The sequence below is a fragment of the Oxyura jamaicensis genome, chromosome 7 (genome assembly GCF_011077185.1).
Source record: "Oxyura jamaicensis isolate SHBP4307 breed ruddy duck chromosome 7, BPBGC_Ojam_1.0, whole genome shotgun sequence".
Classification (NCBI taxonomy): Eukaryota; Metazoa; Chordata; class Aves; order Anseriformes; family Anatidae; genus Oxyura; species Oxyura jamaicensis.
In genome coordinates this window covers 26,916,623-26,933,515 of record NC_048899.1, presented here as the reverse complement: position 1 = coordinate 26,933,515, position 16,893 = coordinate 26,916,623, and the positions used below count along the sequence as shown (strand labels likewise).

Genomic DNA, 16,893 nt, shown 5'->3' with positions numbered 1-16,893 from the left:
GAGATGACATGTTGAAATGTGATGTGCTGAATGTTTCTCAGGTAATTGGAATTCAGTCAACAACAACACTGGGCATTGTCACAGCTTTTAAATAAAAAGGCTTATCTTCCTCTTTTATATTATGGGATATGAGGCATCATATTATACAACATCATGATCCTAGATGACAACCTCTCAAACAGAAATTAAAAAAGTTTACTTCACTCAGCGTACTCCTCCTGAATTTGGATGAAACAGGCACGTTATAGTGCATGCAATTTCATATGCAGTGAGCACTACCCAATTCTCTTGCCCACATAAATGGCTGCATACACTTCTGATAAAACTCTGATGGCTTCTACATCATGTATGTCTCCTCAGAGTTCAATTTGAGCCATTGTTGGTACTGTTATACTCACTCACTCTCTGTGTAACCTTCCCCAGAGCTTGTGGAGGGAGAAGCAGCAAGGAAAAAGGGGCACTGGAAAAACTTAAAACCTAACTTAAGAGTGCTACAGAAACAACTCAGAGGGTTGTCATGGGATACACAGCCTGGCACTCAATGTTTTTTCTGCTGAATTAATTTCTCTCATATTAGAACAAGGAAACAAGTAGGGGTGAGTTAGCTGCTGAGAAGAAAGAGGAAAGACTCAGCTGAAATCTAAATGCATGTCTCAAACAAAATTCAAATCAAACTAAAATGGACACTGAAACCTTAAGGCAAGTTTTAGCATTCTCCACTGTTTAGTGCTCACACAGTTCAGAAGATGTACTTATTTATCTTCCAGAAACTGTAGACCTGAGTTTTCCTACCTGCTCTTTTTAGATAAGGAACAGCTGTATTTCTGAATAGTTGTTTGCATCCCAAACCTGCGGGACTAAGAGTAGGATCCCATAGTTCTGAGAATCAGGTAAACTACATACTGCTGGTATACAGCAAGACGTATTTCCCTGAATATATTTCCATAGCTGAACTATTCAAGGGGTAAGGTACAATTTAAGGTTTAGACATCAGATGGAGACTTGGCATCCACTACTGTTCCTCAGCTCACACCCCCATGTTTCACTTGAGATGGCGAAACAGAGGAAAACAAGACTTTTTGTTTTGTCAGAAAAGACTACAAGTTGAGACATACCTTTCAGCTTAATGTTTTTGATAAACACTAGACTTCTTCTGTAAGTTTTTTTCTGTCTATTAGACATGCCAAACACAGCTATAAACTCTATAAACTTTGTTTTACAAGTGCAGTAAAATACCAGTAAGGCTCCACATATCTGCATGGTAGATCTACATTAATTTTTACATTGCAGTGTAATTTTTACGTTATTTAATTATATGTAAAGTCTAACTTAGCGTCTCATAACCATCCTCTGTCCTTTACCTATCAGCAAGTGGATACCAACTGAAAGCAATTTGATAGCTTGGGTATCAAGGCTGGATTTGGGGCACAATATATGTCTAAACCCTGCCACTAAAGACAGAAGCTTCTGTAGCAACTCCTGGGCTGAAAGGACCACAATAATCAAATAGTCCTTAAGGACTCTGTTTCACATATCTCTTGAGCAATAGTTATCTCTGCAGCTACAGAAGGCTACATCTTTTCTGTGGGAGAATATAATACAGAGTGCAAGGTTTGCGTTAGCCATCAGAACTAAAGTGCAGACAGTACAGGTACTTTGGTCGAATGTCTGGGTCCTGAGCACCAGGTGCTGTAGGAAATGATTTCCTTTGTAAAGGACATTAATAATAATAATAATAACAATATGTTCCTGAGTTGATTACCTCTGTGTATTTGAAAGTGAAACAGGCAGACAGAGATTTCTAGCTGAAGCCAGTATCTTACAGGCACAATTTGTAACTTGATAAGGCACCCAGGAAAATGACAAAGGGCATGAAAAGATACTGGCTATGTTTTTTGTGATACTTTTTAGCAGGCAGATGCAAAGCAGCACCAATTCTCACCCACCCACATCTCATCTCTCTCTCTCCCTCCCCACAGCTTATTTTTAATGCTTCAGAAGTTATTAGTGGGTTATCTCAGCTTTCTCTTTCCACCTTCACTCCTCTATACCATGATGAAAAAAAGATTTGGAAAGTGAGACATGGCAAGGACTGGGACAGTATGCTGAGGTAATTTTTTAATTATTACTATTTTTTTTCATGCAGCATATACCATTCATCTTTGATGTTATGAGATTAATCTGTGCATGAAACAGAGAACCTACTGACTGATATTTCCCTAGAACAGGTGTTTTAAATGTAAAGTACCAAAGAGAAGCACTGTGCAAAATAAAAGCAATCTCTTCCCCTTACTGAAGGATTAACATACAATTGACAGTGTTCCTGAATGGTTGATCCAACCAATCCACATGCAGTGAATCACTACATGTTTAGACCACGTTCTCAACATAATCAGCCACAAGAATGCTCATCAGAAGTTTGAACCTCAGTCTCCTATTTGTGACTATTTCCATAGATTTTAGTGACACGATGTCCTGAGCCTGTGGAGTTATAGTATTCAGTCTGGTGCCTGTGGTTTGACCATTGGAATGGGCTTTCAGAAAGCTCTGGCTTTTAGCTTTGTCATAGACCTACTAAAAGATTCCAGCCAAGTTGAGCAAGGTCTCTATGCCTTAGTTTCCCTACACACCAGAAAGATGTGATAATTCTTTCTCCACTTGTGTGGAAGAATGGTCGAGGTTAGCTTTTTTGTTTGTTTGTTTGTTGTTGTTATTCTATGTTTGTTTCTTTTGTTGTTTTTTGTTGTTGTTGTTGTTTTCTAGAAATAAATATAGCTTGTGATGTGTGTAATATCATCTCAGTGCCTGGCTGGAATTCCTTGATGTCACTCTACTCAAAAAAAGAACAACAAAACAAGCATCACGATTTCTCTTTTTGAAGCAGGTGTGCCCTGGGATGCAGTATGTATCAATGTTTCAACTTGGTTATCTGGTGTGTGCTTGCCCAAGCTAGACAGTGTCAGAAGACCATTCATTTCCAGAGCCAGACCTCCACACACCTATGTTGTATGCAAGTAGCATCAACCCAGCCTGAGCTCACACTGCTTCTGAAACTCCTCTATCCTTTAGGCAGGCAACAGTGAGGCCGTTGTGGGAAGAACTCACTTCTGTCTGCCCAAAAGTAACCATGTGGTGCTGTCACAGAGTAGATGGGACATGTTAGACATTCCACCCAAGCACAGGCCATAATAGCACATTCCCAGAAAAAGTAATATAATCTTGAGTCTAACAAGAGGCAGAGCAAAGTGTTTCCCTGAATTGTGCTGAGTAGACCTCTTCATAGCTAGTCTGGAGAGATGCCCACGCACTAGTATAGGCAGAGCTGATCAGAGATCAGGTCTGAGACTCTGCAGGGGCCAAAAGATCCAAAATCACAAAGGCCTTACTTTATAGTTCGCACAGCCACAGTGTAGGCTGCTAATGAATGCATACCCATTTGGAGAACAGTAGAGGTATTTATTACTTGTACAGCAGCAGCACCTTTAAAATGGTCAGAAAAGCTTGAACTCCGTGGAAGCTGTAATATCTGACTAGAAATCAGTTCAAGTGTATTTAAAACCATAACAGAAAATGGATTTTTTAAAAGAGAACAGGCCACTGTGGGGGTAAAGCAATACAAGAAAGTACAGCGCAGTATTATCTATGTGATTCTCTTTCCCTGCTCCTTTCAGAAGATTACAGTGCCAATTTGTAAACCGCTATAAGCCACTATGAAACTAAAGTGCCTTAACAAGAGAAAATTAGTTAAGGAAAAATGTAGCTTTCAAGCACAGGAGCAGGTAAACTACTTTCAAATCAAAAGTTCAATTTAATCTGAAAGGAAAACAAATCCATCAATGTCTATTCAATTTGCACTAAAGCCTAGAGGGACACTCAACTCAGTTTCAACTGTATATATATATATGCTCTTTAAGTCTTAAGCTTTTTTCTCAACAGAAGCTTTATACTGGTCTGTCTAATTTAATTTTCCTTTCACACATCTGTGCATGTCCAAAAACTTGTTAAAGTTTTCTAATAGACCTTTATTTGCTCTGTATTTTTTTTGGATTTTCTTGTATTCATTTATTTTTTGTCTTAAAATCCAGAGTAGTTTTTAACTCTGCTTGACACTTGACATTTTAGTAATAGTGATGATCCCACACAGATTGTTCAAATGGAAGATGGCCAACTTCACCTTAGCAGGGCATTCTTTGCAGTGGGAAACCATAAAAATGTATTCCCAAAACCTAGGTTAAGCATTGTCTTTACCAGACAAGCTGAAAAATGTCTTGGAATAATAGCCTGAGAGAAATCACAGGAAAAGAGAAATGTGAGAAACCAATGCTAGGCTTTTCTGTTATTATTCAACATGCTTCTCTAACAGCAGTGGTCTGATAAGAAAATTAAAAGCTAAAGCAAGGTGTAATTGGCATGTTCACAGAAAATTTGATTTAATTGGCTGAGAGTAAAGAATGTGGTTTCATTGTTGGGGATCTTTTTCTTCCATCATCAGTTCTTTTGAAATATGTGGATTACAACTTTTCCTTAAATATAAACTAGGTTTTACTTCATTTTATTTTATTTGCTTATATTGTGAGATTTCTAAATGCACAGAATTTCTTGTCAAGATAAGTACATGAAATAGTTTCTTCTCCATTTAATATCAGTTCTTTACATGTTAATTTCCTACTGTATGCTGTTGTCATCTGAAGTCTCTATGTAAAATAAGCAACCTGTAGAGACATGGATGACTTTCTGAAAAATAGACAAGTCAAGAACTGGACCTACCTTTTCTCTTGGAGAAGCACCTTTACTGAAACTTTCTTGTAGTGTTATAAAACAAAACAAAGCAACAACAACAACACAGTAGATATGTTTATTCTGTTCTTTTATCTTCTATATACTCCTTTAATATTTTTATTTTATTTTATTTTTATTATTTAATCAGCCAAATGCTGGGAGTTTTTAAGAGAAGAAAGAATAATATTAATACCTCAAGGGTAGGTTTACATTGAAAGATCTTATTTTATCAAACACTTAATTAAAGTGTCATAAGCCAAATAAAATTCCAAGCATCCGAAAGAGGAAAAAAATTCACATGCCTAATATTTTAAAGTAAAAGTACTTTGAAGTTGGAGGAGGAATGGTTTTGCCTTTTCCACTCAGATCAACATATTTACGTACTTCTATATGCAGAGAAAGGAGCAGCATTCTTAGTGCTTCAAAATTCATTGGAGAGACACATTTTTCAATTTGTATCCTGTATTGTATATATGATGAATTTTCTGTCATTGTCTACTTCATGGCATATTTTCAGTCAGTGAATTTATCTCAACTTCTCATACAGAGTCTAGTGACTAAGCTTACTGTAGGTGTGCATAGTGTCTGTAAGTCAGCTATATAGCTGTGAAGCTCCAAGTCAAGCTTGAGAAATATTTGTGGTACAGTGGGGATTTCATTACATGTTAAGGAAATCTATTCTGTGTGTCTTTTCATGATATTTTTTTCTTCTGTATGCCCAAGGACACTCTCAGCAAGTAGAAAAGTAAGCAAACGTTCATTTTGACCTTTGGATTGCTTGTTTGCTCATGGCTAGCCACAGTCAGAGACCATATTCCTCTTTTAAGGAGTCCGTTACAATTCTGCAGCAGCTCTCCCAAAGTCAATAATACCACAGCACACTTAGAACAGTGTAAGGAAGGCAGAATTCAGCTCAAAGACTTTTCTTGTACTCACATCTGTAGGTTGGGTGCATCCTTAGCTAACATTTAAACAACTAAGAGGCTTGACAATTAACATGCAAACAGTGTGGGTGAATTAATTTGTGTCTTTTGTCTTCTTGACCTCTTGACTGAAGCAACCTAAATGAGAGCTTGTATTTAATCAAAGAGGAACTCCCTGAAGAGACAGTGTATCCTCTGATACTCTTCATGCCAGCACACCAATTCGATGTCCCTTTCACAGAAGAACAAGCAGAATGCTTCATTCATACTGTTAGGATTTTACAGATTTTTCCCGTGGGCAAAAACTCTTTAGAAGCACTCCTGTCCTTCATGTGTTAAATTGAAGCTTAACAACTTCCAGAACATGGATTGATTTTGTCATATCTTATCCAACCTGTCTTAGTAGTGTCTCTCACAAAGTTTCAAAACTGCACACCAGGCCACCCAGTTCTTGGCATAAGAATCTTCACAGAATTGGAAAGGTAGGAAAAAAATAAAATAAAGTAATAAATAGCATAATTTCACTTTTTTTTTTTTCTGAAACTCCTGATGTTATGCTTTCAATTAGTTTGTATGGAGAAATATAAGAAGATGGCAAAAAGATATAAAAATGTTTTGTCCTTTAAAACTTCTAATGGTGAAATATTTTTAACCATGCTGAATTTCACTCTAGAATCATATGAGTAAATATTCCTTATAGTAAGGCTGAAACTGTCGGTTGCCCCCAAGTGTTGCAGTATCTCACTGAATATCAGCTCAGAAAAAAAGTTATTCTAGATTGTCCTAAAATGCAAATTAATTTTGTTTCCACTAAGCAGATGAATAAAAAAATTATTTGTATCTCTGTTCCATACCGTGCTCACTCCAGGCTAGATTACACTGATTCAATGTGTCTGATTTTAAAGGGGATTGCTCAGGCACCTGCTGGCACAGAGTTCAATTCTTTGTCTTCTTCAGGGCTTAGGCTGCCATAAATCATATCTAAGTGGTTCCCTAAACTCCTAAATTTACTTACAATACAATTTTAAAAGATATTCATTTTTGGAGCAATCAGTTAGTCACACATATGGCTGTTCTATAAACAGTAGAATTTTGATTCATGGTATACAGAGAAAAATGCACTCCTGATGAAGGTTTGAAAGCTTAGAACACTTAGAAAAATGAACCTTGCCAAAGGATCTGACAATGACTCAGCTCTGACCAGCTGAGTCTGAATCCTTATACTGAGAAAGCCTTTACAAAGTAAATGATTTTTTCAATACCCAGAAGTGGAGGAAATCATGAAAATTTTATTAAACTGAGCCAGGACGTTGCTGTTGGCACTGTTTTTACATGGAAGATATATGCATAGTACAGTGTCTAATAGCTTAAAAGATGCCTTAAAACGTGTGTGCTATTGGATGGACACAGATGAAACAGGCATCCAAGTTGTGTGGTGTTTTTCCATCAAAACATGCAAATTCTATCAGTGTATCTGTTGTGGTTATTTCCCAGTGGGTTAATTAATGCTGTTTGAATCCTAATATAAAACAAACATCTGAGCAGTGCTCATATGGTTGGCAGTGAAAATCAGGCTTGTTGAAAACTTTTTATTATATCTTTTTTTTTTTCTGTTTAACAAAAGTATTTTAGAATATGAGAAGTAAGATTTAGATATGCCACCAAGGTGCCTCATGGGAATAGCAGATCTGACACTTCACACTTCTACCATCCTCTGTGGGGCAGAATCCTAGCTACATTTTTTATCTATCTTACATAGAAAACTCTGATTCTATAAAACACTATGAATATTGTCTTCAGCAGAACTAATTTTATGTCCAGATTCCTTACTTTCAGAATCACATACCTTTATAGTCTTAGTCTTCATATTTTTGCCTATGCAGTGCTTTCCAGTCGAGATGTTTTTATGTGTATATAATATAGGTAAACGTGTATGTATATTATGTCATCTGTTTGACAGAGAAGAGAAGAGGATATAAAGTATATTTGAAGTGAAATTTCACAGATTCTTCTACCAGGATAGACTGAATTTTATAAAAATTTTGAATAACCCCCTGCCTATGCTGCTGTCTTTCATATGTACAGCAAAAATAAAATGAAACAAAACAAAATAAAATAAAATAAAACTAAATAAAACAATAAAATAAAATAAAATAAAAAATGGTATAAGGAATAATTGGTAGAATTCTCTGTCTCTCTGTCTCTCTCTCATTAAATACAAGCATAAGAAGTAATCTGTTAAATAAAGCATTTCTGCTAGATAGCATAGTTTAAGAGGAAATCCATAATGAGTTAGGGATTTTCTTTAGGTTAATCCTATGTTTGTGGCAATGTACAGAATACATGGTCAAAATGCACAAAGAAAACAGGAATGCTAGAGACATCAGCAGTTACTCAACTCTCCGTAAATTGTCTTAAGTATTTTTGCACTTTGCATTGTGCTTAATCAGAGACAGAATTGTGTTCAGACATTTCTGCAGTTTCTGACTCGAACTGAACTTGTTTAGATTAACTCATTGTCTTTTCCTGTCATTCTCCTTGCTGAATCTTAGATAATGGACTGAGTCTCATGCAAATCCTCTGAAATTTACAGAGAACCCACATCAGATTTAATATTATTCTAAGAATGAAGGCATGCTTCTTCCAGCATCTTTAATCAATAACATTTTCATCAATACTCAGTACAGAGGAGGAAGCACATGAAATAAAGGGTGGGAAAAAGGGATAAGGTGTTAATTGTTAGTCCTTTTTACTCTGATTTATACATAAGTCCTAAATGTAAGTCAATACCTGTCACATGAATAACTCAAGACAAAAGTCAGGTAAAAATTCAAAAGTTGATCATTCCCACTTGATTTTTCTGTCTTTCTTTTAAAGGTTGAAGGAGGTAAATGAGTTCTTCTGAGAAAGATGGGGAAGGCATGGGGATTTGGGTTTTATTTGTTTTTTACATTTTTCGTTTAGTCGGTATTTATAAATGTCATCTCTGTCTATTGGCATTTTCTTCCCTCAGGCTGCTGCAAATGAATTGCAATTGTTTTAGATGCCATTCAGTTTAATGAGAGACTTTAGAAAGAAAAAAAAAAAAATTATCCCCCACACAATTACACATAAGCATTTCTCTTTTGGATACAAAATTAAATACCTCCTTCTCTTGGTGCACAGGGATATTCATCATGAAAATAATCCAGTCGACCATTTGCTATCAGCTATAACCAGACAGCTTTGTTGGTGCGAGTGGCCCAAGAGTAACCTCTGCTGCCATTGGACAGAGCTGCCCAAATAATTAGTTTTGCATCTGAGTATGGTGGAAAATGATGGATGGATCCAGCTAATAAAAGGCAAATTACCTGGTGAAGAAAAACACAACAAAAAGCCATGACTGTTATCTAAACACCTTTTTTACTCTTGCCTCTTGGAAAAGATTTATACTTCCTCTCTGATTTTTTAAGACTGTACAAACAAGGCCAGTCTTATGAAGTTTGCCCTCCCTCAGCCTCCCCTCAATATAACAATCTACTCCATCCAGTTTCTCTTCTAAATACATCTTTGTTCCTCAAAGACCATCAAAGACAGCCTAATTCTTCCCCTCCACTAGCACAGCGCTAGCATAGCTTTCCCAAATCTCATTTCCCATCCAGAGCTGGGACTACACGTGTTCATTATCTGAAAATTTCCCTAAACTTCTGGACAAAGATTCCAACTACCAAGCAAATCAGGGCTTTCTGCTGCTATTCTTCTAACCTTGTGCATTTATTTATGCCAAATCCCTATTTGTCCAACCCATCTCTCACTCACAGAGGCAATGGCAGTCTTCTATAGCCAGGAAGCCTGATCTGCCTGGGAACCACACCTGGGGTGACTGTTCATTCAGCTGTCTCATAGCAATTCACTGTTAAACTGAGGAGAAGAGAGATGTGGACACAGTGATAGTTAGCTCAAACTGGTAAGTCACTGTCAGTCTCTGTTTCAAAAAAGTACTATAAAATGATAATGGGAGATAATCAGAGAGGACAGCAAGGGATGGATGAGGGCAACAAGGAAAAGAATGAGAAAAGATGGAAGAAGGGAAGCAGCAGAATTTAAAATGGGGGAAAATGTTGCAAAAGGTACAATCTGATCATCATCAAGATACACAACTCTACACCAGCCACTAAGTAGAATGTAGCTTATGGGACCAGGTGAGACCTACTAGAAGGTAAAACTTCCAGAATATGTACAGTGGACAACAGTATTTTAACACTGTTTTGCTACACATGTTCCCTTCTATTGCACTGCTCTACTTGTTAAAGTAGCCCTTAATGACTATACCAATGCCATATTGTTAGTTAATGGTAAAAAAAAAAAAAAAAAGAGAGAATCCCATTACGCAGGTTCTATATAGCCATATAGCATCCAGTAGAAATCCTACTATTAATACATGATGTTATAATCATATTCAAATTTATACAGAACACCATATTGCCTTTGAGTAAGAAAAGTTAATTTATACTCCACCAGCGTTTTGGTTATGCATGTGTGTGCATCCAAGTGCTCCAGGCTCCAAGTAAATTATATGGTCTAGACTTCAGGTAGTTCATTAGATCAATACTCTATCTCATTACATGGATGGAATTCGCAGTGTCCTCCAAAACCCAATTTCATTTCTTTCACCTCTCAAATTAAACACTACCTTAAAGGTTTAGTTGATAGATGACTCTGTTTTACGTGATGATGGTCTTCAAGGCACATGTGGCAGTATATCTTATCCCATTAGTAAAGATCATTAGCTACAGCATAATTGCCTCTCTATGACACATAATAGTTTCATCTATTTTTATCGTTCCTGTCCTGTAATTCAATTTCATGATTATGGTTTAACAAATCAAGGGGTATGGCAAACAATATATTTTAGCCATCATTTAAAGTAAAGTCAAGTTCCTGACAAGATACATAGGGGGGTGCTACAAGATATGTTTCCATTTGAATGGTTTTGGTTAACAGAAAAGTATGACTTATCCATTCTCTCCCATTTCATAACATAGAAAAATACTGAATCAGAAAAAAAAACATTGCTAGATTACACCCTCAATGCATTCAGTAGCCGCCTGTTTCTTTAGGAGAGCAGCTGTAACCTGCTAGGGGATTTCCAAACACTGAGGATAGTCCTTGTTTCTTGGAGATGTCAGGATTATGAGAAACTTGCACTATGTAAGAGATGCCTAGTTTAAGTTTTGTCCAGAAGACAGCTACTCCACAAAGCTTTACTCAACAGTCTCTAACTATTTTGAAGCTTACAGAAGAATACTCAAAATCCACCCCAACATTATGCCATAGAGAGGCATAGAGAGAGAAGGTAAAAAAATTAAGAGTTGTGCTGCTGCTCTTGGGCCAGTATGTATCAGGAAAAATATTTACGTAGTGAAAAACAGCTTTCTGCACTAGTTTCAGAATTTATATATGGAATACTCACTGCACATGCACAGATATCCAGTGAGACCAAGATCTACTTGCTTTCATAAATTACGAGAGATTTCACTTGCAATGGTGTTTTTCCTGTAATTCTGAGAATCAAATTTGGGCCATTTCTCCCAGGTCATCAACTTTTCTCATTCCTTAACAAGCAGACCATTAAACCATTTCTGTCTCTCTTACTTACTCAGTTACATGGGATAATTACTCTTGGTTCCAAAAACTGTAATGGATGCTTTATCTCCTCTCCAGTGACCATTCACCAGAAAATATTACATGTAATTAAGCGCTCTGGAGAAGGAGAGAAAGAGAGCAATGATTCCCTGCATGTAGATGATTTTAAATGAATTCTGTATGGATATGAATTAGTATGACTTAATAATAATTACCAGAGAGACATTAATGCTTGTATACCTAAGTAAACCCTGGCAGGAACAGTGACCAGCAACTACTAGTTATCTATGCATTTATCCAAAACTAAGCTATGTTTTTATTTGGGAGTGAAGTGGCAACAAATTGCTCATTGCAATATATGTACCAGTCAGATGGGCAGCTTTGTGAAAACAGGATGAAAGTTCTCAAAAGTAGTTGAATGACTATGGAATATTGCTGAGCTCCTGCTTGAATCTGTATTAACAGGTATTGCCATTTCCCTTCTGGCTGGATTCATCTTTTTCTCCTATACCTGTGTTTTAGGAAGGTCCAGCTGGAGGAATGGTGATTTGGTGATGATAGTTCTTAGAAGTCTAATCAAAATCTTGAAAAGGTTTGTTTGTTTGTTTTGTCTGACTATTGGAAAAGTATTTATCAGGGGCCTTTACAGCAGGGCAATTAGAATTGCTAGAGTTACTAAAAAATTTTTAACTCCCAATACTGGATATGCTGCTTTGCAAACATATGTGACAAAGAATGATTAGTTCTATCAAAACTGTCATAAAATTTAAGTGTGGTTCCTACACATTACTTTTCTGTTGCCTTATCTCCTTAGCCTGCTGGGGAACTTTTTCTTAGTGATGGAAATCACTTCATTGTGTAGACAGTATGGAGACAGTAAATGCCAAAGTTTCTGGTGGCCTGATCTCTGGGCAATATATTTCCTAGGCAGCCTCAGAGCTTTATGTTTCATAGTTATGAGGAGCAGGATATTTTGTAAACCTGGGAATCCCAGGGCTTTCATCATTTTTAATTTTAAAATAACCTTCCAGATATTTTGTCTCAGAGTCCTACCCCAAGAGGGAGTTTAGGGCAGCCCCCTCAACAGATAACTGTAGGGAAAACTCTATTTATGGCCAGAACATTATTGTCTTCCACAGATAATTGAAAATTATGGGAGCTTTTTCTCTTAAAAGATTTTTTTTTTTTTAATATCAATTACCTCCATAACGCAGAAGTGTCTTTTCTGCCTGAGACTGTACTACCTTAATCTCCCTTCAGGCTCTCAGCAGGATTCCTACATTTCTATCCAAGATTCCCAGACAGTACTAAATATTTTCTGTTATATAATTATTCCGTACATGTGCAATAAGTCTTTTCCTTTGGGGTTTCATTAGACTTCCTGTGCTTGAGTAGCTCCAGGTGCTACAGCATAAACAGTTATGCTCATTGTAAGAGATTGAACATGTTACCAAATTGTTTTTATATGAATAACCTACCCTGATTCCTATCTTTGAGGAGACACTGGGTTAGATGACAAACTGCCTTCAAGAAGAAAAATCAAGGGATAACTGATTGATATTGCTTGGAGGAGTACTTACTCGTACTAGAACTAAATGAGAAAACATTTTGCCCACAACCCTCTATGTAGCAACCCACTTAAGCAAATGATTGTCTACTGAGAGTAGCATAGATTTGTTGCTCTGACTGCAAAGAGCTTGATGTTTTAGCAACTTCCAGCAGTCTTAATATTGTGTGGTTACAATCTGCCTTTGAAGTATCTGTCTACTGTAGTATTTGCTATGTCTTCTGGTATGCTTCAAACTCAGAGATCCCACCTCAGTGAGCTTAAACTGTGGTAGAGAGTCAAGCTTTGTGTGGCAGTGCTTGATTGAGAAATATTTCATCTAATTCATCTGTTGTAAGGATGGCAAAAAAAATCAAACCTTCCCACGTACTCTATAAATCATCCTGGCTAAAAGACTGGTAAATTTGTTATCAAAAATGCAACACCTTTTACTGCGAATTCCAAACAGCCAATACCAAAAGTCAGATCTGAACCTGTAGGGAAGATATAAATTGATCAGACTTTTTGAGAAGCTATAAATTACAGGAAAGCAAAACAAGCCTCTTTAAAGCATTGACAACAAATATTAAAAAAAAAAAAAAAAAAAAAAAAAGATGATTGAACACAAAAATGCCAAAACACAAGTATGTTTTACCTAGGAGAGCAAGGGTAATGAGAATTTTGCTAGCTTTGAATAACGATGGTGGGGTTGTTGGGGTTGTTGGGGGTGGGCAGTGGAAGAAAAAGACCTTAGCAAATTAGAAATATAGACAAAGAAGGAAGATAAAAAACTTGACGGTGTAAAGTCTTTCATGTGGTATGCTAGAAAAAATAATGAGGCAAAATGAGCCATAATCATTAGCGAATATTTAACTAGTATAGAATGACAATTAATACTACTATGCAACTTTATTAAGACATTCTCAACAACATGTCACCAACCCCATCTTAAATAAAAAATGAATATAAATTCAATTTAAAACCTCTGAATGGAGGATTGAAAAAAAATATCTGGCTATGAGATCTATGCATGTGTTGCCAATAGATTCTATTTTAATGCCCTGCTATTGTCACCTTTTATCATCTTTGTAAGCCTGCAGAACCAAGGAAGGATAATGCACTATGAAAAAAAAAAAAAAAAAAAAGAGAGAATTTCACAGGGTGTGAAAAGGTTCCATATGGAGTTAGGAAATAAGAAAGTTATAGAGGTGTTTTGTCTAAGTAACATGATGACCCACCTTGGCTGGAAGCCCCAGTTCTCAGAGTCTCAGAACGAGCTGGGAAATAGCAGAAAAGGAGTGCTACAAAGGAGGTTTAGGAATATAAGAGAGGACTGTTAGATGAACATTTTTAATAAGCTGGAAAAAAAGGCTAATTTTGTACACATCTCTGTCCAGCAAAGTTTGGTTTGCCTAGTACTCACTTTGAGAATACTGGTATTATTTCTCTTCCATTCTGTTATTCTACAGTGAGATAAATTCTAGCTTTCTGGAGGTGTTATATCTTTCCTTAATTTATTGGTAGGAGTAACTGAACTCTGGTCTAGCCTTGAGGGGAACATCTGAACAAACAGTTACAGGGAGACACGTGACCAAAATTCACCCAGATTTGGGTGGTTTCTTGTGCCTACTAAGCCACATGTGTAGTAAGCCTGAATTAATAGTATAAGATTAATTTTCTATAGATTCACCATGTATATTCTTTTCTGTTTTTCTTTTCTTTTCCCTACAGAACACAGTTGTGAAAATCAAACCTTTAAAAAAACCTTAGCATGTATATGCCCTTCACAGACTTTGTACCCATGTCTTCTATCTCTATATTATCCTTCCACATGAAATCTAGAAGTCTTCAAGTGAATTGAAAGAGTAAAACGTGTTTTTTTTTTTTTTTTTTTTTTTTTTTTTTTACCCCCCATTAACCTGAATAAATCATCAGAGCACTCTTCATTGGTTGAGCACATTTCTCCCTCTTTTCTTTCGATAATGCGTCAGACAATAGGAGGTCAGGAATGTCTTTGCCAGCTCAGACCTGTAGTCCAGATAGTTCAGTATGAAGATAATGGTCAGTAATGAGCCAAAGGCAGATGAAAATTAACATGCAGTAAATTGGCATGGAAGGGTTTTTTCTATGAAAATACCTTGTCCTAACTTTTACACTTGTCCTTTAAGCACTGAAACTTGAAAGTTTATATCCATTTTAAAACTGATGCATTAACTATATCTAATATAAATAAAAAGATAATTTTTTAAAAAGCTTGCATTTCATTACCTTTCCCATTTATTCCTTTGAGATTCTTGATTTATATACATTTTTGTTCTTTTCTGCATCTTTTCAATTTAAGACTCATGCCTATTCCCAAAAGACAAAGTTAATTAACTAAAAATTAGGAGGAAAAAAAATCCATGCTTTGTTTCTGCATGTTTTCTACATTAGAGGGCAGAGTTCTACCTCATCTTTCTATTCATCTTTTATTTATTCATATATTTTTGATAAAATTAATTGGGAATTCATTAAAAAGTTTATGTTAGCTTCTTGGGGGAAGAAAGACCTTTGTTTAATATACAAATGTGCTGATACAATATGTCAGAATCAACATAGTCCTTTTTTTGATGGATTATTTGAGGAAAATTAACTGTCTCCATTCAAGCTTAATTTTGTGCTGCTACAAAGATGATACAGCAACTGACAAAGGTAAGAATATCTAAGAACCATGATATGAAAGAACTTATGAAAGAACTTCTTTTACATCTTTCTACATTTACTCTATTTCTGAACCTTTTTTTTTTTTTTTTTTTGGGGGGGGGGGGAGAATTGGAACTGAAATAAACAAGAATTTCTGATCACTTTCTATTACAAGATTTCAAAAAAGGAAAAAGTGTTGCATTACAAGAAAAGTTATGTGAGGGGATGGTAAATACCATTTAATAGTATGAAACATCCAAGTACACTTAGGAATAGAAGATGAATGAAATCAGTGTCTTTACTGTAACCTAACTACTTAGTTAAATGTTATTATCATCTGCTTGTTTCTGCTTTAACAATTTCTCTACACCTCTCTTGGATTTTCAAGTATCTGAGAGTCCTTGTGTACAGGCTAGTTACCCATTTTTCTAAGTCACACATCAAACCTAAATAATACTAAATAAACCTAAATAAATAAATAATACTGAGAATTTGTAGGATGCACCCCAAAGCTGAAAATGAAAGTTCTGCCTCACTACTTTTTAAGTAACTAGTGGATATGATGAGTTATTCAGCATTAAACAATATTAAAGTCTGAAATTACTTTCCAAAATTTTATTTAGTTTTGTTTTAAATGTTCAAAGTTTTAAATCAAAATAAAATGATTTAATTTATATAATATTTTTCCCTATATTCTCTGTTTCACAAAGATTTTTTAATTATTCTTAACCAGACTGTTCTGACAGGAATACTGTTCTTTGTATCTCATGACCATTGTCCCATATCTGCAGCCAGCCAGTAAATGATGAAATGTCTGCTATTTCACCTATAAAGCATGAGTCCTGTAGAATGGGATGAGACACTGAATATCTGACTTGTATTCCAGCCCTCCTTAGCTCTCCATGGGAGAGGGTTGGAACGAGATTGTCTTTAGGGTCCCTTCCAAGCCATTCTATGATTTTCAGTATCTCTAAGCTTGGACTGAACAGTAACTAGCATAATAGGTTTAGAAGATATCTGCAGAAAGTGTGTTGTCTGTATCTGCTTTCAAAGTCAAAGAAACTACATCTAAGTTACTCCTGACAGACATTCATTTACCTCCTCCTTAAAAAATCCCAGTGCTGAGAACTCTGCACTTTTATTATGCAATCTATTACTTCACTTCTAGTTCCTTTTCATCAAAAAAGGTTCTCCTGAAGTCTAACCTCTATGCTTGAACAGAAGCTGAATTTGAGTTAAGTGCAGTTTCCTCAGCCCATTTTCAGTCTTACTTAAATCCAACAAATGTAAGTCAACTGGTGTCCCCGCATACTGCTCCTTCTCCTTCATAATATTATC

General features: G+C 36.0%; 1 long non-coding RNA gene across 1 annotated transcript in view; it reads right to left on the bottom strand.

The window, feature by feature from the left end:
- The window catches only part of LOC118170151, a 35,918-nt gene extending 25,533 nt beyond the window's left edge, over positions 1–10,385 (bottom strand). Inside the window, exon 1 of the long non-coding RNA XR_004752537.1 lies at positions 10,375–10,385. This is a non-coding gene — a long non-coding RNA (uncharacterized LOC118170151). The remainder of the gene's footprint in view (positions 1–10,374) is intronic.
- Positions 10,386–16,893: the final 6,508 nt, after the last annotated feature.